The sequence below is a fragment of the Vulpes vulpes genome, chromosome 14 (assembly GCF_048418805.1).
Source record: "Vulpes vulpes isolate BD-2025 chromosome 14, VulVul3, whole genome shotgun sequence".
Lineage (NCBI taxonomy): Eukaryota > Metazoa > Chordata > Mammalia > Carnivora > Canidae > Vulpes > Vulpes vulpes.
In genome coordinates this window covers 100494558-100520247 of record NC_132793.1, presented here as the reverse complement: position 1 = coordinate 100520247, position 25690 = coordinate 100494558, and the positions used below count along the sequence as shown (strand labels likewise).

General features: G+C 48.1%; 1 long non-coding RNA gene across 1 annotated transcript; it reads left to right on the top strand.

Moving 5' to 3' along the window:
- Nucleotides 1-449: 449 nt before the first annotated feature.
- Nucleotides 450-24452, top strand: LOC112921728 (uncharacterized). Its single transcript, XR_003235301.2, has 3 exons — nucleotides 450-529; nucleotides 629-727; nucleotides 24276-24452. It is a non-coding gene; the product is annotated as an uncharacterized lncRNA (long non-coding RNA).
- The last annotated feature ends 1238 nt before the right edge of the window (nucleotides 24453-25690 follow it).

Genomic DNA, 25690 nt, shown 5'->3' with positions numbered 1-25690 from the left:
TTCATTTCATGATTATTGAAATGATTGCCAATAATTTTGTCTTATAGAAGAGGAATGGTGTTAAGTATCTGTACAGGGACATGCTAGCCATGCCCCGAAGCAAGTACATCACACACGTGTGCATGTAGACTTGCATGCACACACACCCCACATACACACGTACTGCTAAATGCCTCAAGCTACTACTGATCATGGGGTAGGTAGATTTCAGGGAACAGCAGTCCTGGAGATGGAAAGGTGGGTCACTTACCACTAGGCTCTGCCCAAGTTGGACGCCGATGGAGAAGGTGGGGTCTGTAGCAGACGGACAGGGGAGCGCCTCCTACTCAGACCCCAAGGGATCTCTGGAACCTGTGGAACCTCCCCCCTCCAAGGTCTTTTCCTCGCTGCACTTCCAAGGTCTACCACGAGGTGCCGCTGTAGCAAAGCGCGTCGGGGGGGCCCCCTACAAGTCTACTGGGCAAAGATCGCGGAGCACCCTCTCGGTACCAGGCACGGTGCCCAGCCCTAGGGATTCCATATGAGTAAGGTACGACCTCTTGTTTCAGAGTACCGCATGGCCTGGCGGGGGGGAGACTCACAGGGGAGCAGACAGTGACTGACCAGTGGCTGCATTGTATGCTTCCAGGAGAGATACTGCCAGCACAGCGAGCAAACCAGGGAAGCTGAGCCTAGGAGCAGGGGACGTGTGCTTTAACGGCAGACAGAAGTATGCACAGGCCTGGAGGTAAGCAAGGGTGTTGGGCAGTGGTCAGCCTAACGAGCTTGGTCTTTCCCCTTTGGGACAAAAGGGAGTCACCAAAAGGCCTGGTTGGAAATACACTTAGAAAAAATACTCTGCTGTCATTGTGTTAAAAAAAAAATGGAGGGGACACCCCACCCCCCAAATAAAGAATATGTATACATATACTTAGGAGTAGTCATAGACTACATCTGCAAGATACACCGCAATTATAGACATTAGGTGTGGAGGGAGACTTACACTGTGTGCATTTTGGTCATATTGAATGTTGAGCCATGGAATGAATCACTGTTCTGAAAAATAAACAAAAATTATTAAATTGTAAAGTCTTGGGCAGCCCCAGTGGGCCAGCGGTTTAGCACTGCCTTAGGCCCAGGGCATGATCCTGGAGACCCAGGATCGACCCACATTGGGCTCCCTGCGTGGAGCCTGCTTCTCCCTCTGCCTGTATCTCTGTCTCTCTCTGTGTGTATGTGTGTATGTGTGTCTCATGAATAAATAAATAAAATCTTTAAAAATAAATAAATAAATTGTAAAGTCTTTATAATTAAAAAAGAAGAAGAAAAGAAAGGAACTAAGGCACTTTGGCTGCATTGTGTAGGACAAGTTGGAGACAGACTAGAAGCAGGGAGGCTGGGGGTGGGTGTGAGCAGGGCACTGGGAGTCTCCAGCCTGGTTAAGCATAGTATTCAGTTCATGAGCTTTTCTGGAGCTACAAAAATATAAGGAGCATGAAAAGCAAAAGTTTTGCTTACAGATTTTTAAAAGAAAACTTGCAAAATCCAAATGAACAAATGTGGGTTTTTAAAAAGAATTTATTTATTTATTTATTTATTTATTTATTTATTTGACAGAGAGAGAGCTCAAGCAGGTGGAGCAGCAGGCAGAGAGAGAGGGAGAAGCAGGCTCCCTGATGTGGGGCTTGATCCCAGGACTCTGGGATCATGACCTGAGATGAAGGCAGATGCTTAACCAACTGAGCCACCAGGCACTCCAATGAAAAACTGTCTAATTAGTTGTCTGTGGGATAGAACTCGTGGTAACTAGCTAGTCGCCACACAGCTCACAGAGTAAATTATGTTCAATATGCATGCACGTCAATAGGTTTGATGTTATCAGAAAAGGGATGCCCCAGGGAGCCCTATGGGACTGACCTCCATTCTGCACTGCCAGGGCTGAAGCCAGGCGGAGACTCAGAAATCACACCCAGATCTGAAGCAAGTTTCTGGAGCAAAAGATACTCCCAGACATCCTCAAATTGAGGTCCCCTCCTGTCCCAGGTGAGGAATCTGAGCAGGGGCAGGATGAGGCAGCTCCCAGCAGTAAGACTCTCTCAAGAAAGGGATATATGGAGAAATATGATGGGCTATCTGCCATGAAAGGGAACCCTAAGACCATTATGGTCAACCTCCTTCTTGAGCAGAGGAGAAATCTGAGCCCAGAGAGAGGCAGAGGCTGCCCCAAAGCCACACAGCCAGTTAGCCACAGCACCAACATTCACTCCACCTCCTCTTCCTCCCAGCCCTTGATGGCTTTCACTTGGCCACATTGATGCCCTGTATGTCCCACTCCCAAAGCCAGGAAGTAACCTCCAGAGGGTTCCTCAGCCATTCAGGCAGAACTATTGGTCACTTGTGGCTCTATAAGGATTGTTGGTAGGATTCAGAGGGAACTCTGAATCCCAGGTCCTGCACATGGGTGTACCTTCTGGGGAAAGGAGTGGAGGGGAGGTCTTGGTATAAGTCTCTGGATAGTTGCCTGACTCGGGAAGGCCAGGTTTGTAAGCTCACAAACCTGGCCTTCCCATAGCACAGTTCCCTTGTCCCAGCAGGCCTCCTACACATCAACATATGAAAACCACCAGTTCATCCAGGCTTACAATTCTTTTTTTTTTTAATTTTTTAAAAAATTTATTTATGATAGTCACAGAGAGAGAGAGAGAGAGAGAGGCAGAGACACAGGCAGAGGGAGACGTAGGCTCCATGCACCGGGAGCTGGATGTGGGATTCGATCCTGGGTCTCCAGGATCGCGCCCTGGGCCAAAGGCAGGCGCTAAACCGCTGCGCCACCCAGGGATCCCCAGGCTTACAATCCTAATGTACACAAAGTAATAAATTTCTAAATTTCATTACATAACAGTTAAAAACTTACAGGAGGCAGGGACTTCTAAGTGGCTCAGCGGTTGAGCATCTGCCTTTGGCTCAGGGTGTGATCCCACGGTCCCAGGATCGAGTCCACTTCGGGCTCCCTGCATGGAGCCTGCTCCTCTCTTTGCCTATGTCTCTGCCTCTCTCTGTGGGTCTCTCATGAATAGATAAATAAAACCTTAAAGAAAAAACTTACAGGAGGCAAAAAAAGAAATGCCTTATATGAAGTTAAATGAAAAGTGACAATTGGCAGAAAACATCAACAAAATAAATTTAAAAAAACATAAATAAAAGGAGGAATAGTATCTATAATATATAAAGAGTTTCAACAAATTAATTTTTTAAAAGATGAGTAACCCAACAGAAGACAAGTGCACAGTAAGATAGTAGTAGTAAAGGGGTTTTGTATGATAGGAGGAGGTGTACAAATCTGAGTGTCAGTGTTTTAGAAGAAGTCAGAGAAAGGGGGCTTATTCTCTCTCAGTGGGCACAGGATCAGCCTACCCTGTCCTGGCCTCCCTTCTTTCTGGCTGAGAAATATGAGTATTTTCTATGCCAGTCAGAAACCACACACACACACACACACACACACACACACACACACACACACCTATATACCTAACGGAACTTTCTCCTGAGAGTCCCTCTGTGCATCTTCTAAGATTTTTCAATCCCAGGAAGGAACCCCAGCAGTAGACCGTGAATCTGTGAGAAACAGCTGAGCTTGAGGCTTAGCGTGAACACTGGGTCACCTTCACTACTTCTGGCCCTCCTTCTTGCTAAAAGAATCCAATTTTGTTCAGGTAGTTACCCCAGTCCACACAAAGGATTCCTAACTGGACCAGACCAGAGATTTTCTGGGGGGGGTGGGAGGGGCAGCAGTATTCTTACAATCATTTATATTTCTGTGGAACATTCCTGGTTGTCATGATGATAGAGGAACTGCAGATATTTGGTGAGCTGGGGTAGGGGCTAGAATTCCTGACATTTGCAATAACAAAGCTTTTGCCATAATCCCATAAAACTTTCAAATGCCCCACTGAATATAGTGACATAGGTGAAAAATCTGAGCCTAGGGGCACCAGGGTGGTTCAATTAAGTGTCTACCTTTGGCTCAGGTCATGATTTCAGGATTTTCAGCATCATCAGGCTCCCTGCTCAGTGGGGAGTCTGCTTCTCTCTCCCTCTGCCCCTCCCCTGCTCCTGCTCACTCTCTCTCTAATAAATAAATAAAATCTTCTTTAGAAAAAAGAAAAAAGCAAAATCTGAGCCTAGAAGCGAATCCCACTTTACATATTAACAGAAAAGTTTTTTGTACAGTTTTAATATATATATTAAATATACACCACAGGGATGTCTGGGTGGCTCAGCAATTGAGCACCTGCCTTTGGCCCAGGGGGGCCCAGGGGATGATCTTAGAGTCCTGGGATCAAGTCCCACATTGGGCTCCCTGCATAGAATCTGCTTCTCTCTCTGCTTATGTCTCTGCCTCTCTCTCTCTCTCTCTCTCTCTCTCTCTCTCTTTGTCTCTCATGAATAAGTAAATAAAATCTTTAAAAAAAAATAAACACCACAGTGCAGCAACCACTGTGTACATTGAGAAGTCTTATGTTCTATGGTGTTTAGAATCTTCCCAAGAGTTAGTATGTCAACAAAATCATGTACCAGGTGGCATTTTAGTCACCAAAACAATCCACCTGTATCTGTCTTCATCTATCACTGCCATATTTGTGGAGAATTTATATGTAGGTGAAGGTATCTGATTGTTTTGTTTTATCCTTTAGAATACTTGCACCTGAGCATATATCTTGAAATACATGTTATTTTATTATACATTTCATTTTGTTTTTCTTTTATAGTTAGGGCACTGTATTGGTTTTTTTATTTGGGGGGGGGGTCCTATAATTATATGCACAAGTGGGTTCTATTTTGTAGAATTTCTATTTGTAGTATAAAACAAATTTCAGGGATCCCTGGGTGGCGCAGCGGTTTAGCGCCTGCCTTTGGCCCAGGGCGCGATCCTGGAGATCCGGGATCGAATCCCATGTCGGGCTCCCGGTGCATGGAGCCTGCTTCTCCCTCTGCCTGTGTCTCTCTCTGCCTCTCCCTCTCTCTGTGTGACTATGATAAATAAATAAAAATTTAAAAAAAAAAAAAACAAATTTCAGTAGGATAATAATATTTATTATGGAAAGTAGGCATCAGGCCTGATGGGATTGGGAACCATTGGTCTGGACCAGCTGATACCATCTGTCCTGATGATGACTGTGAGTCCATGGATTGGGTGGAGCATTTTCCTCTCATCTTCTTCTTTGGCATGAACAAGCAAACAATCACATGGCTCTTATGGTTATTGGCAGCCACCTCGTGATCATGAAAGGGAATGTTACTGAGAATAAAGCCAACATGGAAGATGAAGATGGAAGACCTGGGTCCTGGCAACCAGGCTTTGAGATCTGTATTCCTTTAGTGGTGCCTCTGGTCATTTCCTCATATGCTCAGCTGACCTTATTAAAGGTGCTGGCACTTAAAAAGCAAAACAGATTTTTTAAAAATTATGAAATATAACAGACATAGAAAGCTTATGAAATATAATAATATAAATAATTATAACACAATCTCTCATATAATCACCACCGAAAGTCAAGAAATAGAACACTGCCAACGTGTTGGTAGTTTCTGAAGGATATGATGCTAACAGTGTCATCAAAGTGAGTGAGGATGGAGATGAGGTTTTGTGTTAGGTAATTATATTTTTTTAAAAGATGTAAATCTCCAAGGATTTGATCTTGACTATTTGTTATTTTATTTTTCAAGTTTCTTTTTTCCCCCATGTAATATGGATTTGTACCATTCAACATTTTCAGGCAGTGTTCCTATAGGAAACACTTTCTCCAACTTTTGTTGTCAGTGCTACCTGCCCTTATGTTAATCTCTAAAATCATACTAGAAATAACAATATCATACCCAACCTCCCTGAGCCTTGATGCTATGATGTTAAAGGACAGCCTTCCTTGGAACACTTGGGTGGCTCAGTGGTTGAGCGTCTGCCTTTGGCTCAGGGCGTGATCCCAGAGTTCTGGGATTGAGTCCCTCATCGAGTTCCCCATGGGGAGTCTGCTTCTCCCTCTGCCTGTGTCTGCCTCTCTGTGTGTGTGTCTCATGAATAAATAAATAAAATCTAAGAAAAAAAAGACAACCTTCCTCTGGACCTCCTGCTCTATGAGATAAGTATCCTTATTGGGAAGGCAGCTGCAACCAATTATTAGGTACAATGGCACAAGGGGTTTGGGTTAAAAGGCTTGGTTTCCCCTTTAGAAAGAGGGAATCCCAGTGATTAAAATACACTCTTATCTTACTGTTGATATCAACATGGCTGTTGATGTTTCTGATCTACTAAAGGCCACCAAGAGCCACGTCTCAGAAGGGACAGCAGCTGCTAGAGACTTTGCCATAGGCTTTTTCTCTATTTCTGAAAAATGTTCTTGGGGCTCTGGTGGAAAACCCATGAGTCTAGATCTCCATAAGAACTTGAACTGAGGGGCACCCGGGTGGCTCAGTTGGTTGAGTGTCTGTTTTCAGCTTAGGTCATGATTTCGGGGTCCTGGGATCAAGCCCCACATTGGGCTTCCTGCTCAGCAGGGAGTCTGCTTCTTTCTCTGTCCCTTGCCCCTGCTCATTTTTTTTCTCTCTCTCTCTCAAATAAATAAATAAAATCTTAAAAAAAAAAAAAAAAAAAGAACTTGAGATTGAGTATCCCTGGGTAAACCAAGAGTGGACTCAATACAAGCCACATGAAAGCCTGTTACATGACCCGTTACACATATCTGGAAGGAACTTGAGAATTATCTGATCCAGTTCTGTGGATCAGTCTGCATAGCATTGTTATGCTACAGTAACAAACAACCCCCAAATTCTAGTGGCTTGAAGAAACATCATTTATTTCTCATTCATGTTAACATGCCCACTGCAGGTTGGTGAGGGACCTCTGCTCATCACTGTGACTCAGGGATGCAGGCTAAAGGGAGCTCCATATTGACCTGTACAACTGCCAAGAACATGGCCAAACTTAAACTAATTGTCCCTTAAAGCTGCTCCTGAAAAATGTCACTTATCTCTTCCATTCATATTTCATTGGCCAAAACAAGCCTTGTGGCCATGCCTGTGTTCACCAGGCATGCAACAAAGGGTTGGGATATATAATCTTCCTACAGGGAGAATCCATGAACATGGGACACTGAATATGAGGGAACAGTATGACAGTGTCCCACACCCGGTTTGCAGCCTGTGTGGCCCTCCTGATTCTATTGGGGCTCCCTGAGGAACCCTTCCATGGGATCAGATCTAATTGTGCCTGCTTCCACTTGAGGGCTTTCTGGGGGACCCCATCCCTGACCAGATGAATTTCAAACTCTCAGCATGACCATCAAAGCCATGCCCCTGCCTGCTTCTCTGGCTCCTCTTCCTTTATCCCCCACTTATTCATCCATCCATAAACACCCACCCAATATTGACCGCTATGCCAAATTCTGGGCAAGAAAGCATATCTAAGACCAGTCGTGTGAGCCCCGTAAGGGCCAGAACCACCTCTGTATATATTTAAAGACTCGCAGGTCCAGCAGCCTGCCAAGGGTTTCATACCTCAAGGCCTTTGCCTGCAAAAACCTTCCCTCCTCCTACTGCCAGCCCAGTTCCTCCCTGACTTCTGCAGGCAGGTCTTTGCATATATTCCTGCACATACCACCACCACAACACTTTTGCAGTGTGTTATTACAGGGCTTGTTCCCCAGCAGACTGTGGGCTCCTCAAAGATTATGGTGGGCAGTCCTTTGTGGAAAACAGTAACAATTTAAATGTTCAAAAAATTGTTAAATATGTCACAGGCATTCGTATTCTTGAATATTAAAAAAATATTTTAAATGATGAGGTAATACTCTGAATTAACAAGCCTTCTTTAGAATTCCAACCTCAGGGTCCCTGGGTGGCTCAGTGGTTTGGCGCCTGCCTTCGGCCTAGTGCACGATCCCGGAGTTCTGGGATCGAGTCCCACTTCGGGCTCCCTGCATGGAGCCTGCTTCTTCCTCTGTTTGTGTCTCTGCCTCTCTGTGTCTCTCATGAATAAATAAATAAAACATTTTAAAAAAATAGAATTCCAATCTCAATATAGCTTATCCGTGGCAATAACCTGAGTGTCCACCAAGAGGGTACTGGTTAAATGCATTAGAGTCCAGAATTATATAGAACACAGTTGTTTAAAAACAAAACAAAAACAAAAAACAGGGGGCAACTGGCTAGCTCAGTCAATGGAACATGATTTCTGGGTTGTGGGTTCAAACCCCACGTTGGGTGGATAGATTACTTAAAAATAAAATCTTAAAAAAAAAAAAAGAATGAGGCAGCTCTATACATGCTGGTATGGAACCATCTCCAAGATAAACTGTAAAGGGAAAAAAGTGAGATGCAAAACAGGGTGCATAGTATACTAACTTTGTTACAAAAAATGGATCCTGGGGAAAAATGTGTGTGTTTCTACACAGGTTGAATATCTCTAGATAGGGCAGCCCTGGTGGCTCAGCAGTTTAGCGCCGCCTTTGGCCTGGGGTATGATACTGGGGACCTGGAATGGAGCCCCACGTTGGGCTTCCTGCATGGAGCCTGATCTCCCTCTGTCTGTGTCTCTGCCTCTCTCTCTCTGTGTCTCTCATGAATAAATAAATAAAATCTTAAAAAAAAAATCTCTAGATACTAAGAAACTGGTATTAGTAGTTGCCTCTGAGATGGGGCTCCAGGTAGGAGACTGACCTTTCTCTACCCTTTATACTGATGGAAAATTTTTTTGCAATGTGCTTTAAAAGAAAAGGAAGAAAATGTAACATTCCAGGAAAACATTAGAAATACCTTGTTATCAGGCAGCCCAGGTGGCTCAGCGGTTTAGCGCCGCCTTCAGCCCAGGGCATGATCCTGGAGACCTGAAATCGAGTTCCATGTCAGGCTCCCTGCATGGAGCCTGCTTCTCCCTCTGCCTATGTCTCTGCCTCTCTTTCTCTCTGTGTCCCTCATGAATAAATAAATAAAATCCTTAAAAAAAAAAAAACCTTGTTATCTTGAAGTAATAAATTCAGATTTCAAAGTTGTAGGTATAAGATGATCTCTATTTTTGTGGGAAAAAAAATATATATATACTGCATCTCAATGTATAGAAAAATGTTGGGGTCCCTGGCTGGCTCAGTTGGTGGAGCATGCAACTCTTGATCTGGGGTTGTGAGTTCAAGTCCCACCTGGATGTAAAAATTACTGAAAGAGAGAGAGAAAGGAAGGAAGGAAGGAAGGAAGGAAGGAAGGAAGGAAGGAAGGAAGGAAGGAAGAAAGGAAGGAAGGAAGGAAGGGAGGAAGAAAGGAAGGAAGGAAGGAGAAAATGTTGCATGATGTGCTATTTTAACTTGGTTTCATTTGACATTCTTCCATTAAAAATTCAAACAGTGGGGTATCTGGGTGGCTCAGTGGTTGAGCATCTACCTTTGGCTCAGGTCATGATCCAGGGGTCCTGGGATCAAGTGCCATATCAGGCTCCTTGCAAGGAGCCTGCTTCTCCCTCTGCCTAGGTCTCTGCCTCTCTCTGTGTCTCTCATGAATAAAGAAATAAAATATTTTTAAAAACTCAAACAATAAAAAAGGGTATGGGGCACCTGGATGGCTCAGTTGGTTAACTGTCTGCCTTCAGCTTGGGGCATGATCTTGAAGTCCTGGGATCAAGCCCCACATCAAGTTCCCTGTTCCGTGGGGAGCCTGCTTCAACCTCTCCCTCTATTCTCAATCTCTCTCTCTCTCTCAAATAAATAAATAAAACCTTAAAAAAAAAAAAAAAAAAGAAGGTATAGGGACACCTGGCTGGCTCAGCTAGTAAGTGTCTGCCTTTGGCTCAGGTTGTGATCCCGGGCCCAGAGACCGAGTCCCACATCGGGCTTCTTGCATGGAGCCTGCTTCTCCCTCTATATCTCTGCCTCTCTCTGTATGTTACTCATGAATAAATAAATAAACTCTTTAAAAATAAATAAAAATTAAAAAGGGTTGAAAGAAAACATACTCCTCTACCCTTAATTCAGCTGCTGTAGCCTCTGCTTAGTTCTTCTCTCTCCAAAAATCAACAATCTGTAAGTCTGGGGGCGGGACTGCAGGGTACTTTCTTTTTGTGCTTTTCTGAAATTTCTAATGTTTCTCAATAAGCCTATATTACTAAGGAAATAAGAAAAATAAATACACTTTTAAAGTGCTCAGAATTCAGAAAGGCCTCGAACCTCCTCCCTTCCTTCCACTCTACAGAAACAGGCTTGGCCTTCCTCTGCCACGGTTTCCCTGCACACCACCCTCCCGCACCCCCCAGGGAGCACCCTCCTTGGGTGAGGAGGGGACAGAGCCCACATTTCTAAGTTCCAGGGAAGGCCTCTAGTTCCATTTCTAATAAAATCCTCCTCTCTCACCTCCTGCTCTGTCTTGGTTGCCTCCACCCTTCCTCCCTCTCTACACCTCCAACACCGGGGCCTCCCTTCAGATTGGAGGGTGACACCAGGGTTCAGAGGAAGCCTATAATCCAGTGGATGCTTCAGAGGAACTGAACACAGGGATTCTCATCCTTCCTCAGAGTCTCTAGAAACAGACCCGAAAAACAGGCAGAAAAGGAAGCTTGCTGAAGAATTCCTCTTTCACAAGAGCCCAGGTTAAAAACAACAGGCCTTGTTAAAACCATACCTTAATGAGGCTCCTTCCCAGCCTAATTGTCGCCATGGCAATGACCCCTAGCGGCCATCTTTAATTAACTCAGCGTCGGAGTCACCAAATGAGCTCCTCTAGCAAATTGCCCGCCAGCCCAGGCAGTCACGCCGCCCCTCCTCTGTCCTTTGGCCTCCGGCAGGGCTTTCTTCTTTACCTTCTGATTCTCCCTGGTGGCACCAGGGGAGGGACCCAGACCCATGGCAACACTAACAATAACAACAGCAGCAGTAGTAGTAATAATCATAGTGTATCAACATATGCATTGCTAATGCATACAATCAAGCGTTTCATATGTGTTACCTCTTTTAATCCTACACTGTGAATCCTAAAGATTCACAGGAATCATACGAGGGATGCACCATTACTACCCACCACCTTTTCAGATGAGGAAACTGAGGCACAGAGAGACTAAGCCAGGGATCAGGAGGGCTGGAATTTAAACACAGGCCCTGTGGGGGTGCCTGGGTGGGTCAGTCCATTAAGTGTGTGACTTTTGCTCAGGTCACGATCTCAGGGTCCTGGGATAGAGCCCTGCGTCGGGCTCCGAGTTCAGCCAGGGAGTCTGCTTCTTCCTCTTCCTCTGCCTTCCCCCTTCACCACCCCCATGCTCTCTAATTTTCTTTCCCAAATAAATAAATAAAACATTTAACATAAAAAATAAAAAATAAATAAACACAGAACTGCAACAATCCAGGGCCACCCTCATAATCCTTCCACATGAATGAAGTTCATGGGGTCACCTGTTTCTCTTGAGCGCAGTAAAGACCTGGAGTTTCCTTCTGCTACTTCCCAGCTGTGTGACCTTGAGCCACTTATTTTTTAAAAAAGATTTTATTTATTTATTCATGAGACACACACACATACACACACACACACAGAGGCAGAGACACAGGCAGAGGGAGAAGCAGGCCCCATGCAGGGAGCCCAACGCAGGACTGGATCCTGGGACTCCAGGACCACCCTTTCTGGGTGAAAGGCAGGTGCTAAACTGCTAACCCACCCAGGGATCCTGACCTTGAGCCACTTAATTCACATCTCTGAGCCTGGTTCCTCATCTAGAACAGGAAAGGTGATCAAAGTTGGTCAGGAGTGGGGGCAGGGACATGAGAGCCTCATCAATTCTGTTCACTAATGACTCCCGGCTCCACCAGAACCTTCCTGTTGTCTTCACCCTGGTGTGGTTTCGGAGGCAAGATGGCATGAAGGTTAAGAGATAATAAATGTGATCATCCATGCAAAGCCCTGAGCACAGGACCTGCCTATAGTAAGTGTTCAGTGAATATGAGCTACTATTATTTTCACTAAGTGGATAGCCATGAGAAAGACCTCCTCCAGGATATAGCTAAGAGTTAGGAACATGGGGGAAAAGGAACAATGGAAGAGACCCAGTTGCTACCAGCTTTAGAATAGGTGGGCAAAAGGCTCAGGCACCTGTGGGAGAATACACTGGAGTGGCAGAGGATAGCTGTTGACCAAAGATGGTAGCCTCCATCTTGCCCTGGTCTTGCCCACTGAACATGCTTACATCAGCCTAACCAGATCAGATCAGCAGGTGCAGGTGCCAACCACCAAGCACACTAAGCTGGAGGAAGCAAAAAAGATTAACAGGTACTCCCCCACCTCCATAACACGCACACCCCAGAGACACTCCCTAAAAGATGCACAAGATACTTCTGCTTACATTCAATTGGCCAGAACTTAGTCACATGTCCACACCTAGCTTCAAGAGAGGATAGAAATGCAGTGCTCACTGGGGACAGCCATAGGGAAAGGGAAATGATCTGCAGGCTTTGCCACAAACTTTCAAGTCTTTCTTCATACCACCCCAGAGTAATATTTCCAAACTGCAACTTCTCACCATGTCTAAATCCTTCAATGGCTCCCCACGGCCTGCAGCATGAGCTCCAAATTTATGAGCATGGATTATAAGGCCCTTGCAGGATCTGGCTCCATTGCTTTCTCACTAACCCTTCATTCAAGCCACACCAGGCTGCTGGCCATTCTCTAAATCAGCTATGCTTCCATGACTCCATACCTTTGCCCATTCTTGGAATGTCATTTTTTCTCTTCGCCATGTAATTAGAACATGGAGAAGGCTCCTCTCTAGAGCCTTCTTAGGGACAGAGAGGAAGGGGTGAGCAGGGGAGAGGGGAAAAGGAGTGGAGGAAGCATTCTGCTGTCCAAGGTAGGAGAAAGGCTTGAGCTGGGGATGTGCCAGTCTTCTATGTGGCAGCAGGAGACAACCTTGAGCTGCCTTTCAGGCTTTGACATGGGAAAGGATGGATTCCAATTGTTCTTCTATCCTAGTAACTTATCCAAGGTCACAGAGTGGCAATGTAGGGATCCCTGGTCCCCCATTGCTGTTCACACTACACTTGCTGTACTAGGCTGTAGCCTGTACATATAGATGTTTTATGGAGCAGGGGACAGTCCTGGGGATATCATGCTAGGAGGTGTAGTTTGTGTAGACACATTATGGGCAAGAATGTGCTCAGGGGCCTCAATCTCTCAGTAGCTCCCTTGGCAGCCCCAGGACAACACACACACACACACACACACACACACACACAGGGCCTGGGCACTGCACTCAGTTGGGGTCTGCAGTTCCCCAATGACGTCGGGAGGGGGCGCAAAACACCTCAATGGAAGCTGAAGAGGCAAGGAAGCATCCAAGCCCATAGGAATCCATCTCTTGTCCTCAATCCACTTCACCACTGTGGCCTTAGGCCACAGCGAGAGCACAGGGTTCACCTTTTTCTCTATCCCTAGTACTTGAGATTGGGGGCATCATCCTCCTGCACTGTGAATTCTTGGCCATTGTTCCAAAGGCAGACACAAAGCTAGACAGCCCATTCTGCTTCTCAAGGCTGCTCACTCATCAGGGCTGCTTGGGTAGCACCCTGGTCCTAGAGAGTCCCCACTAGCTGTTTGGGTTGTGGCGCTCTACTGAGCCCAGATCCCTGAGAGGAAAGCCACTACCATCTGCATAAATGATCAGCCATGCAGAGCCAGACTACATTTGGGGGTGTTATGTCTTTCCCAACTTGAAAAGTAAATTAAAAACAGGTGTTCAATGCTTTCCCAAGGGCAGGTTGGGCAAGGAAGGTGACCCTGGAGGGCCTTGTATTCAGAAGTATGGCTTGCCAAAGTGTATGTGGTCCAAGGCCACCTGGACTCAGACTCGCTGGTTGGCAGCAGGTATGAGTGCCTTAATGCTCCTAGCACCAGTTCCAAAACAGTCCCCACAAGGGCAAGGGGCTGTGAAGCTCTGATCCCAGAAGAGTGAATGTCAAACCATTTCTCCAGCAGGGATCTTGAGTTCAAATGAAGAAGAGGACTTTCTTAAAAGCCCCCTTAAACATGTGTACCCTGAATGTGTTATTAAGGCAAAGACTGTACCTTAGAGCTGTACCTTAGAATCATGTGGAAGACTGAGGGTGTAGTTTGCCAACAGGGCCCTTGCCTGGCTGAAAATGTTTAGTCCTATTCCTTCACTATCTCTTGGGGTTCCTCCCCTTGACCCCCCCCTGACAGCTCACAGTCCATCTTCCTCTTTTTTAGCCTTCCTGGTGTCTGTCAACACCAGCTACTATTTCCTCCTCCTGTCTCTTGGTCTTTCTTCTAAATCACCTCCTCCACCTATTTCTTTTTTTTTTTTTTTTAAGATTTTGTTTATTTATTCATGAGAAACACACAGAGAGAGGCAGAGACATAGGCAGAGGGATAAGCCCCTCCATGTGGGGAGCCCTATGTGGGACTCAATCCCAGGACTCCAGGATCATGGCCTGAGCACAAGGCAAATGCTCAACCACTGAGACACCCAGGCATTCCTGCACCCTCATTTCTTCTTAAGAAGAAACTCTTTGGGGCAGCCCTGGTGGTACAGCAGTTTAGCGCCGCCTGCAGCCCAGGGTGTGATCCTGGAGACCCTGGATTGAGTCCCACGTCGGGCTGTCTGCATGGAGCCTGTTTCTCCTTCTGCCTGTGTCTCTGCCTCTCTGTGTGTGTGTGTGTCTCTCATGAATAAATAAAATATTTTTTTAAAAAAAGAAGAAGAAACTCTTTGAGGCTATATCCAAAGAGTTCAATTCTCAATCCTCATTTTGGCTGACCTGTCGGCATATTGGACACTTTTGATCTCTCCTTCCTTCTTAAGACTTTTCCCCCCTGGCCTCAAGGGAACCACTTTCTTTCTTCTTCTCCTACTTACAGTCTCTCTCTCTCTCTCTCTCTCAATCTTCTTTGATTCTCCTCATCTTTCTCCCCTCAAAATCAGAGTATCCCAATATTCAGGCCTTAGGACATTTTTCTTCCTTCTACACTTAATTCATAATGATCTCATCTTGCCTCATGGTTTTAAATAAGATCTATAAGGTGACAACTCCCAGGCTAAAACCTCCAGCCTGGTGCTCTCCCCGGAATGCCAGGCTTATATATCCAGATGCCTATGGGACTTCCCCCATTCCCAGCCCTCCCCCAACTATCTAATAGGCATCTTAAATTTAACATGTCCAGGGCCAAGCTGGTATCCCCATTCCCAAAACTCTACTCCTCTTTTTACCTTCCCAGTTCAGGAAAGACACACTCTTGTCCTTCCAGGAACTCAAATAAAAATTCCCATGATCATTCTTTTTTTTTTTTTTTTTTTTTTTTTTATGATAGTCACAGAGAGAGAGAGAGAGAGAGAGGCAGAGACATAGGCAGAGGGAGAAGCAGGCTCCATGCACCGGGAGCCCGACGTGGGATTTGATCCCGGGTCTCCAGGATTGCGCCCTGGGCCAAAGGCAGGCGCTAAACTGCTGCGCCACCCAGGAATCCCCCCCATGATCATTCTTGACTCCATTCTTCCTCTCACATCCCACCTCCAGTCACTCAGCAAATCATAGCAGTTCTGTCTTCAAAATACATAAGAAATAAGCCCGTTCACTTATCCATCACTGCCACCCTTATAGGTGCTTAAGGTGGGAGAAGTAGTCACAGGCTAGGTCATTGAGGAGGAGAGAGGGCTCTTGGCTACGGCAAGAACTTTAGAAGTTTTACTCTGATTTATATGGGAAACCATAGGAAGATTTTAAATATGATGCAATTTGCCTCTTGAAAAAAACCACTCTGGTGCCGAGTAGGGAATGGATTTAGGCAGTGGGACTGGAAGTGGTGAGACCAGGTGGGTGGATATTGAGGTTTGGAGGAGGAATGATGAGATGGTGTGGACTATTTTCCTTCAATCAAGAATCATCCACCTTGATGCCCCTGGAAGCCCCTAGAGGCGGGAAGGCAGGCCCGGGTGTGGCTGAGCCAGCACACTCTGTCGGTGACCCCAGCAGAGGGGGCCCGCGTTTCAGCACCACGGCATGGACAGCTCCAGCCCCACCTCAAGCCGGAGCCTCAGAGCTCAGCCCGCCCAGCGCGCCCCCCGCCGAAGCCCGAGGCTGGGGGGAGGGTCCCGGCTCAAGGCTTATCGCCGTTTGCAACCTTCTAAAGTGGAGGTAACAGGAATGCTGCGGCGCCGCTTCCCCAGGCCCCTGTGAGCGCGGGCGAGCTAGCCACCCACGGACTCGGGAAACACCAACGGAAGAGGCTGCCCCGGAGAAAGGCCCCTTAACGGCCTCTTAAGATAGTTACAGTCACGGACTCGGAGTTTATTTCCTCGACTTGGGTGATCAAAAATGAAGCCGCGTTTGCAGCGGGTTGGAGTAAGGGACTGTTGGAAACCTAACCTCCCAGCGTTTCCCGCAGCCCCTGTCTCCAGCGCCGCTGTGCGCTGCGTCTCTGCAGAGGGAGCTCTGGAGAACTAAGGTGCTTCTCGGAGAGTTGGACAATCCGTCTGAACCGTTCCAGACCCAGTGCAAATATTCTCTCTCTGATAGCAGAGTTTCCCAGGGATAGAGTAGTTCCGCACTCTGCTGGTTCCTGCCTCTCCAGGCGCCCCCGCAACCCTAACCAAATCTAGTTTCTCTTGATGTGTTCAAACTAGTTTGATTTTCTTATCTGGAGTTCAGCAGACCCTTCTCCTGGAGTTGGGGAGCACCAGTTGGGATCAGCAGACTGAAGGGACCTTGTTGTGACAATTCAGGATTCTGAAGCACAGTTTTGCTGGATCAGGGAAGACCAGTGTGGGCTCAGGATTTTCTCTGAAATGACCTCTGGATTTCAGGGCCCCAAAAAGGAGATTCCTCTCAGCTTCCCAGTCAGACCCTGGCCTTAGGGATATCAGCTACCCACAACAGGAGCCCATCAGGGCATCTGCAGTGGTCAGTACACTGTTAAACCCTGAAGTGACCCAGCTCTCTGCCAGGTCCACGAGGTCATCTTGCCACCTGCCTGGCCCTCTCTCCTACTCTTCCCTCCAGGGTGGAGGCCACGGGGGTCTTCTGGGAGCCTTCCCACATTGGGAGGAGACTCAGTCCTTTTGCCTGCTTCTCTCTGAAATGGGGCAGGTGGCCAGGCCCGCACAGGACTGGGGCTTATGTGCTCCAACCTCAGAACAACCCTGCATGCAAGGACAATGAGGGAGATACAGAAGTGGGGATTTCTTAGTGTGAACAGACCCAGACCCAGACCTCTGATTTACCTCTAAGGTAAATCCTTATTTACCAGGTGACCTTGGGCAAGTCACTTGTTACTTTATTGCTCTCAGCCTCGGTTTCTTCACTTGTGAAATGGGTGAAAGTAGTTCCTCCCAGGTGACTGCTATCAGGAGTCACTGAGACAAAAGTAAGCCTCTTATCCCAGTCCCAATGAGCATTGTTCTGTTATTAAGATGTGAGTGCCTTCCTTCAAAGCAGGGTGCCTGAGGAGACTTCCCAGAATTAAGGGAGACTTCCTCTACCCCCAACCAGTTCATGTTCTGGTGTCTCTCTAGACCTTTGGGACCTCCACTGAGGATTGGGCAGGCATATTGACATACATTTTACAGATGGGAAAAATGAGACCCTAGAGGTGACCTACCTTGCCTAGGGTCCCATTTCAGTTCCTCAGACCAGGACTCCAGGTGAAAGGTGCATTAGTCCTCAGCCAGAGTTACCTTAGATGCCTCTCTTCCCTCCCTCGGGCTCAGCACACCAGTTCAGGAATTCCTAAAGAGGCCTGGGGAACAAGAGTATTCATCTCCCCATATATCAAGACCTCAGGGGGCACCTGGATGGCTCAGTAGTTGACCATCTGCCTTTTCAGGTCGGAGTCCTGGGGTCCTGGGGTCCTGAGATTAAGTCCCGCATCAGGCTTCCCCTATGGGAGCCTACTTCTCCCTCTGCCTATGTCTCTGCCTCTCTTGTGTCTTTCATGAATAAATAAAGTCTTTTAAAAAATGTCAGACCTCCACGACTGCATTCATTCCAGGACACCTCACTGCGCCACCCAGCCCCCCACTTCTGGGCCTACCTGCCCATGTGACACTGCCCAGCCCTTGGCAGGTACACTGTATACAACAGGTGCTGTGTCAAGATTAACTCTTTCCCGCTTCCCTTTGACAGAGCCCTCCGTGCTGCGGCGACTCGGGCTCCTCCTGCTGGCTCACGCGGTAATGACCTGAGCCCGCACCAGCCGGGAAACCTAAAAAGCTGTTTTGACCCTTTAGGGAACCCTCCACCTACCATCCTCTGCCCACCTCGACCCCATCCCCCAACTTCCGCCATAGGTACATGTGAGAGGCTTCCAGGAAGATCTTATTTTCTGGTAATTTTATCATAAACACAAGTAAAATGAAAAATTGATTCATTTACCCAACAAATATTTATTGAACACTTTAATATTAATCACCATGGCTAATGCTGAGCACTTACTGCATGCAAGGCACTGTTAGGCTTTTCTACATGTATTAGCTCATTTAACTCTCACCATGATGCTATTGGGATGGTACTGTCATTACCCTCACTTTACAGTTAAAGACACTCAGGCCCCAAGAGACGTGCCCATGGTCAGGCATAGCTGGTAAGTGGCTTTGAATCTGTCTCCAGAGCCCAGAGCCCCAACCACTATTTTACATCATTGTGGTAAAACATTGTGGTAAAAAAAAAAAAAAAAAAAAAAAAAAAGACATTGAAAATGGCTTCAAAGCGTTCTGTGTTCTCTAATTTCCCTGGGGAATGTCCCCTAGAAAAAGAAACTGATGAATGTTTTATCTAGAGAGAGACATTGGAGTTTTGCTGGTCATTTCCTGGGTATGTGTTTGCTTGGGGCACCAGCAGTTAGAAATCCCCTAGATTTCAAAGGAGAGGTAAGGTTAAAAAGAAAAGAAAAAACATGCAAATCACCAACAATTTGAGATCCAAACCCATCCCTTCAAAACTGTACTATATCTTTCTGGAAGAGAAGGGAGAAAATCTTAGATTTTCTGAATCTAGATTCAGTGGCCTGTTCTATACTCCTAAGAAGCCAGGAGTCATGGAGGAATTTGACCTTCCGCTGCTCTTTGATGGCCCTCCCTACCTCAAAGTGGATTCATCACACTCTTTATGAGCCTCTCCTTTGTTCCTGGGGATATGGGGTAGGCCCCAACCCCACCCTCACTATGGGCCCGGGGAATAGCTTTCATGCATGGCAGTAAGTGCCATGCAGAGTGAGTTAAGGAGCAACCACCCATCTTGGAAAGAAGGCCACAGTGAGAAAACCATGGACTCAGCCCAGAAGGCTAAGAACCATAGAGTAGAGACAGATCTTGGAGACCAGCTAATCCATCATTTATCCAACATGGGATAGCACAAGTTAAATGGGCCACTTTAGTCCTTAAAAAAAAAAAAAAAAGAGTTAATTTATTTATTCATGAGAGACACAGAGAGAGATAGAGGCAGAGACACAGGCAGAGGGAGAAGTAGGCTCCACTCCACGCAGGGAGCCTGACCCAGGACTCAATCCTGGGTCTCCAGGATCATGCCCTGGGATGAAGGCACTAAATTGCTGAGCCACCCAGGCTGCCCGCACTTTAGTCCTTAATACTAGGTGAGGCCCATTAGTTTCCACTCTGCCCCAGCCTCATCTCCGTACCGTGCCAAAGCCTGTGTATTGTATGTGTCACAGGTCACCACTTTTAAGACTTTAAATGCCTTTGAAGACAGGTTTATATGTTACTCATCGCTGTACTCCATGCCCTGAGCACAAAATCTGACACAGAGGAGGGACTGAATGAAATAAACTTCCCTGTAACATCCCTGACTGGTGATCATCCTACCTGATTTGAATCCTCCCAAAAAGTGAGCATTCACTATTTCACTATAGGACTGCCTCTCCTGTGGGTAAGTTGGTAAGTTGGGTTCTTCCTTCTGCAGCTTTCCAGACCTAGCATTGCCTTCTGAGCCTTTCCTGAGATGTGGAGAAAGCTACAGATGTTACCAGAGAGCTAGATACCCACCTTCTGTCTTTGGAGCCCAGTCCAAAGGGGAAATCTGGAAAAGGGAAACTTCTCTTCCCAAAGGATATGGGGAAGGACATCTGGTGGCTCAGTGGCTGAGCATCTGCCTTTGGCTCAGGTCATGATCCCTAAGTCCTGGGATCCAGTCCTGCATCAGGTTCCTTGCAGGGAGGCTGCTTCTCCCTCTGTCTATGTCTCTCCTCTCTCTCTCTCTCTCTGTCTTTCATGAATAAATAAATAAAATCTTTTTTAAAAAGGGGGGAATGGGGAGACCCACCTGTGTTGCAGAGGGGAATCCAGACCATCTGGGGTTCACAGCACAGTGTAGTTGCATGGGGCTTAGCCTTCCAATCCTCCTGTATATCTGGTCTAGGAGAGGCTGGCCTAGAAATGCCAAATACTGCAAAATCCATTGTATTTTTCTGAGTTTTCATGTGTCAGTGTAGGCTAGGAGATGTACATGGTCCTTGTATGCGTGTGTTTGTCAATTTCTGTCTTTGAACACAGACTAAGCATGAATCCAAGAATGTACCAGAAGCAACCTTATATCCTGCTGGGGTGGGGGTGATGGCATCACCACAGTGTGTACAAGCTGGTAAATGTCCTCCAGCCACAGAAAAAATGGGATCTGGATGATATGCATAGGGAATGTATGCATATATACAAGTGTGCAGGAGTGTATGTGCATTCATAAGCAAACCGCAGTCTGAGTGGCGTGCACGTGCACACGTACACACGTGTGTGTGTATGTGTACACAGAGACAAACTGCAGTCTGTTTCCATGACTGCGTGACAGTGTGTGTAGTATGCTGTATATTTACAAACATTTCCCACCCTGGTTCTTGGTATCTTGTAGGCTGAGCATGTATGTATGCCAGTTTGTGTGTATATGTGTGTTTTAACAATGTAATCCCAAACCTACATGTGAGCGACTGTGTCTGTGTGTCTAGATGTGAAGCTATACCTGAATCAGGGTCTGGATGAGTCTGAGGGTGCAAGTGTTTTACTTGCATGCTCCAGGCTGGTTCCATATCCCCTGAACCCGTGGACAGACTTGGGTGCTCAGACCACAGGGGAGGAGCCCAGGCAGGTCCTGAGGCTGGTTGGGGGAGTGCTTATAGGTGAATGGTGTTTATGGGCAACTTCGCCAGAGCCTTTGTCTGGTGCCCACTCCCTATGGCCCCTGAATTCCTCACCCTGGCAGGATCTTGGCTGTCCTGCTCCCAGACCGCCTTCCCCAAGGAGTCCCTTTAACTCACAGCCCCTTCCCGGCCAGGGGGCTGAGAGTTGGGGGATATTCATCTCGGGGAGTTTTTGTTCTGCCTCATGAAAGGCCTCAATGGCTGGGAATACCATTCTAATTACAGGGAAGCCCAGCTTATGTAGAGGACACAAAGGGCTGTGGTCTCATAGCAGCTCTCTCCATCCGTCAAATAAGGCTGTCTAATGACGGGGTGAGAGCTGTGAATGCCTAAAACAAACTCGAAAAGGAGGGAAAATAAAGCCGCCGGGGGCTTAAAATATATTAAATTACCCTGATTAGGAGTCGTGGCTTTGCAGAGCCGGTTGGAGAGGCCAAAGAAGCTGAGAGTCCCACTATTCAAGTGGGGGGGGGAGGAGGGGTCAGCGGGTCGGGAGGGGTTCATAGAGCCCTGGCCCATTCTCATGCTAACGCCAGGGACGCACTGCAGGCTTAGTGCAGTAGAAAATAGAAATGAATTTGCCATAATCCTTCCCCTCCTGCTCCTGTCCCCAGCCCAGGAGAAGTCCTGCCTAATTGCAGCCCCTTAGAGCCTATTGGGCTTTGGGGCCAGGCCACACCTTGGAGCCTGTGCCCCTTCCCTCCTCTTTCCAGTGAGGCAGGCTCAGGGCCCCGGCAACAGGTTCCAGTGGAGTGGGGTGGGGGGAGGGAGGAGTGGTAGTTTGCACATGCATGAGTGTGCATACACACACTCACCCCTTCTGACAGTGCACGTATTCACACGTACACACACCATTCGCAGACGCAAATATGCCTTCACTCTTCCGCTGACACGTTTGTAGGCACAAATACATCTGCATACAATTTGTAGACAGAAGTATCCCTCTGTGGGGGAACACACACACACACACACACACAGGCCTCCCAGTACTTTCACAGGCACCCACGCACAGACACACAGCCCTTCTCAGGTCGCCACATGCTGTGTCCCTGACATGAAAACACAGACGCGCACATGTCCCTTCAGACGTGCTCTCAAGGACCTAGAATAATTTCAATGTTTTACAACAAAGGAAACTGAGGCTGAGAAGGTAGCCAAAGCACAGGCCTTTCTCAGCATCACCTGGGTCAACCCTGTCCCTGCCATAAGACCCTAGATGACCTCTCTTAACTGGGCCTCAGTTTCCTGCTATTAAAATGAGATCTCTGGGGCTGCGTGGGTGGCTCAGTTGGTTAAGCATGAATTCAAGCCCTGAGTTCAAGGTCAGGAGTTCAAGGTCATGAGTTCAAGCCCTGAGCCTACTTAAAAAACAAACAACAAAACATAGACAAAAACAAGGTGCTGGCACTAAATGGTGTAGAAAACCCCTCTGGCTCAGAATTGAGGAGAGGCTAATGTCCAGCTACTCCTCCCACCCCTTCCCTGCCTCTACACACTTAGGCGCGTATGCATACATATTACTGCCTTTGTATCAGTGATTTTGTCCAGTGTTATTACAAACTAGAGGGCAGGTCTAGGCGTCCACCTGGTGGCCTGTCTCTGCACAGGTCTGGCTGCGAGGGGCCCGTCCACCCCGTCCACCCACCTAGAGCTTGGAGCATCTGCGGCTCTGTCCCTTTGATTTTTGCCAGTTTGGGACACACAGGAGTCAGGGATGGATCTGAACCACAGAGCCCCACAGTGTGGCGCCAGGAACCCAGGAGAACCATCCAAACAGGCTCCTCCCCAGCCCAGGGCTCCCTCTGCTGGTGGATTTGGAACAGGATCTCCTGGAGGAATACCCGTGACCCTCAGACCTGACCCTTCATCGTCTTTGACACAGGGCATCCCCCACCCCTGTACTCTGCTCCACTGTAGTAGGAGTCAGGGAACCACAGGCTGGACTGGAATGGAGACTGCGAGGGTAAACTGGAAAGAGCATAGGAACCACAAGTCTCGACCTCCCTGCCCCTTTACCCTCTGTGGTCTCTAGGCACACCCCCTCCTTCCATCCTGTGCAGAGAAGCAGCAGCCCTGGGTGTGGAGGGAGGCGGGGCATGAGCAGACCACCCAGGGTCCACCACTGGCAATAGGCCCAACCGAGTCCATGGGCTTCAGCATTTCCATCTGTGCTGTTGGTGAGACAGGGCCCTGGGCAGCCAAGGAGAGCAAAGGAGAAGCCCCAGAAAGGGCAGGAACCTCCTTCCCAACCACCCCATACAGAGCAGGTGGGACCCTGAACCCCCAGAAGACCTCCCTTGGGGACCCTCAAGGTCAGGCAAGGCCAATGCTGCCCCCCCCCCCCCCCCGGAGGAACCTCCGTTGCAGTGCAGAAAAGGAGTACTATCCAGATCTTCCAGGCTTGGGCACCCAGAGGCTGCTAAGTGCTGCCCAGGCATGGGTCCCCGGGAGGCACAGCATGAGGCTTTAATGGAGGCTAGGTCCTATAGGCTGGGTTGTTTCAACTAACCGTTGGGTTTCAGAAGGCAAGAAAGTACAGGGCCAGCAGATTCCTCCCCACCCACTCCAAGGCCCGAAGGACTGCAAATGTCAATATCCAGGGGCCCCAGGTACTCCCAAGGTGGGCTAGGAGAACAAGGGTCTGCTGAAGCCTAATTGTGAGGTCAAATAGCAGACTTCATGTGCCCTCAGCTCTTCTTTCTAGGGCCCTAAGCGTTCACACAGCTGCTTCCCTCATCTAGGACTTGCTTTGCTTTCGTGTTTATCTAGGTGGAACCTCACAAGGCTTCTCTGATCTTCCTGCCTCCAGGCCAGGCCACCTCAAACACTCATTACAGAGACAGCAAAACTCATGCAGTCTGGGAGAACCAAGATGAAATGGGGGTGGGGGAGATTTGGGGAGGATGAGCGATTTAAGGACAAGCCACATTGGGTGGAGAGGACCCAGCTCTTGCCCAGCTCAGAAGCCCAAGTCTAGCCTGGAAGGCCCTGCCCGGGTCCCCAGCGCTTCCCCAACAGCTCCCCAGGCCTGGGTGAGCGCCCTTAGGGTTAGCGGGTAAGCGCACTGGGGCCGGGAAGGAAGCTGCGGTGGCCTGCTCCAGCTCCTTTCCCCTCTTTCCTCCTTTCAGGGGCAGTTGGGTTGGAGCCCCAAGGGACAGCGGGGACAGCAGGGACTGAACCAAGGGTATGGTCCAGAAGAGTGAAAACCGAAGTACCCACCGAAGAAGAAGACGGAAGCCCTAACTGCTCCCTCCAGGCTCCAGTCCCGCATTAGGGGCCAGTCCGTGTTTGGGGAGGATGCTCAGGCGCCCTCTCTTCCTAGTTCCCAAAGCCCCTCGATGCAGTCAGCCGCCCTGAAACACATAGATTCCTGAGGAAGCTTACACACCCACGTCATAGAGGCATTCAACACAAGCATACAAGGGCAACGAATTTGAATTCCAGAATTTTCTCCAAATAAAGTAAAGCCGTGGGAGGTGATGCTCAGCCTCTAGACCCCGAGGTGGGGAGGAGGCACCAGAGAAGGAGTTTGTTGGATACCCTACAGGGCTAAAGGGAACCCCTCCAGCCGGCCATCCCGGAGATGCCCGGCAGCCAGAGGCCTGGTTCCCCCATTCTCTGAGCAAGGTGGGCACCCAGTGGATTCCATGGCCACAAAACGAGCCTGAGTGTGCTGGGGGTGGCCCATGAACTGCGACTCAGAAATACCCGAGTTCTCTCAATACAGGAGCCACCTGAGTCCGATGCATAGCCAGAAAGGCTTGAAACTCAGGAATTTCAAGTCATTTTTAGTATAATGTATATGTCCCTAAGTCACCCTCACAGTTCCTGGTCTCCTCTCATGCAAATGGCCCACCCCATCAATCACCTCCCCTTACTCATAAAGAGAAACGGGATCTTGTTGTTGTTGTTGTTGTTTTTTTTTTTTCTAGAATATTCCAAAAATGAGTGGCTGTATTTGGGTGAATGCCAGCAGGGCCAAGTTTGTTTTCTTCGGCCTGATGGCGCTGCCGGGGCTCAGAATGGATCTCTGCGGGTCTGCTCCGGGCGCGGTGGTGGACACCGGGAAGGGCTGGGGCCTCAGGGCCACAGCGTTTCTGCGGTAACCGAAACCCAGAGTTCCCATGGCCCGCGCCGCGCCTCAACAGTCTCTGAGGCTCGTGCCCAGACCTGGGTTGCTCTCCCACTGCTCCAGGAGAACCCAGTCTCCCCTGTAGGCCTCCCCCAAACCAAATGGGGCACACTAGCCAGCACGGCAGCAGGACCGCAAGGGTCCTACATAGTCGTTGGCAAGAGACAAGAGGCTGGATTTTCAGAGGCTGCCTGCCTTTAGCATAAAGGGATCGAGCTAGGAAACCCCAATATACAGACGTTTTCTAAATATTCGGATTCCTGAACCCCTGTGACCACAGGAGCCATGTAAGGGCTGGGCGACAGAGCGGGGCTCTTGGCCATGGCTCTGGGATTCTATTTGTAAAACACAGAATGACACCGGGAGAGCTGAATGAAGACAAAGCCCTCTTAAAACGTTCGATTGGTGAAA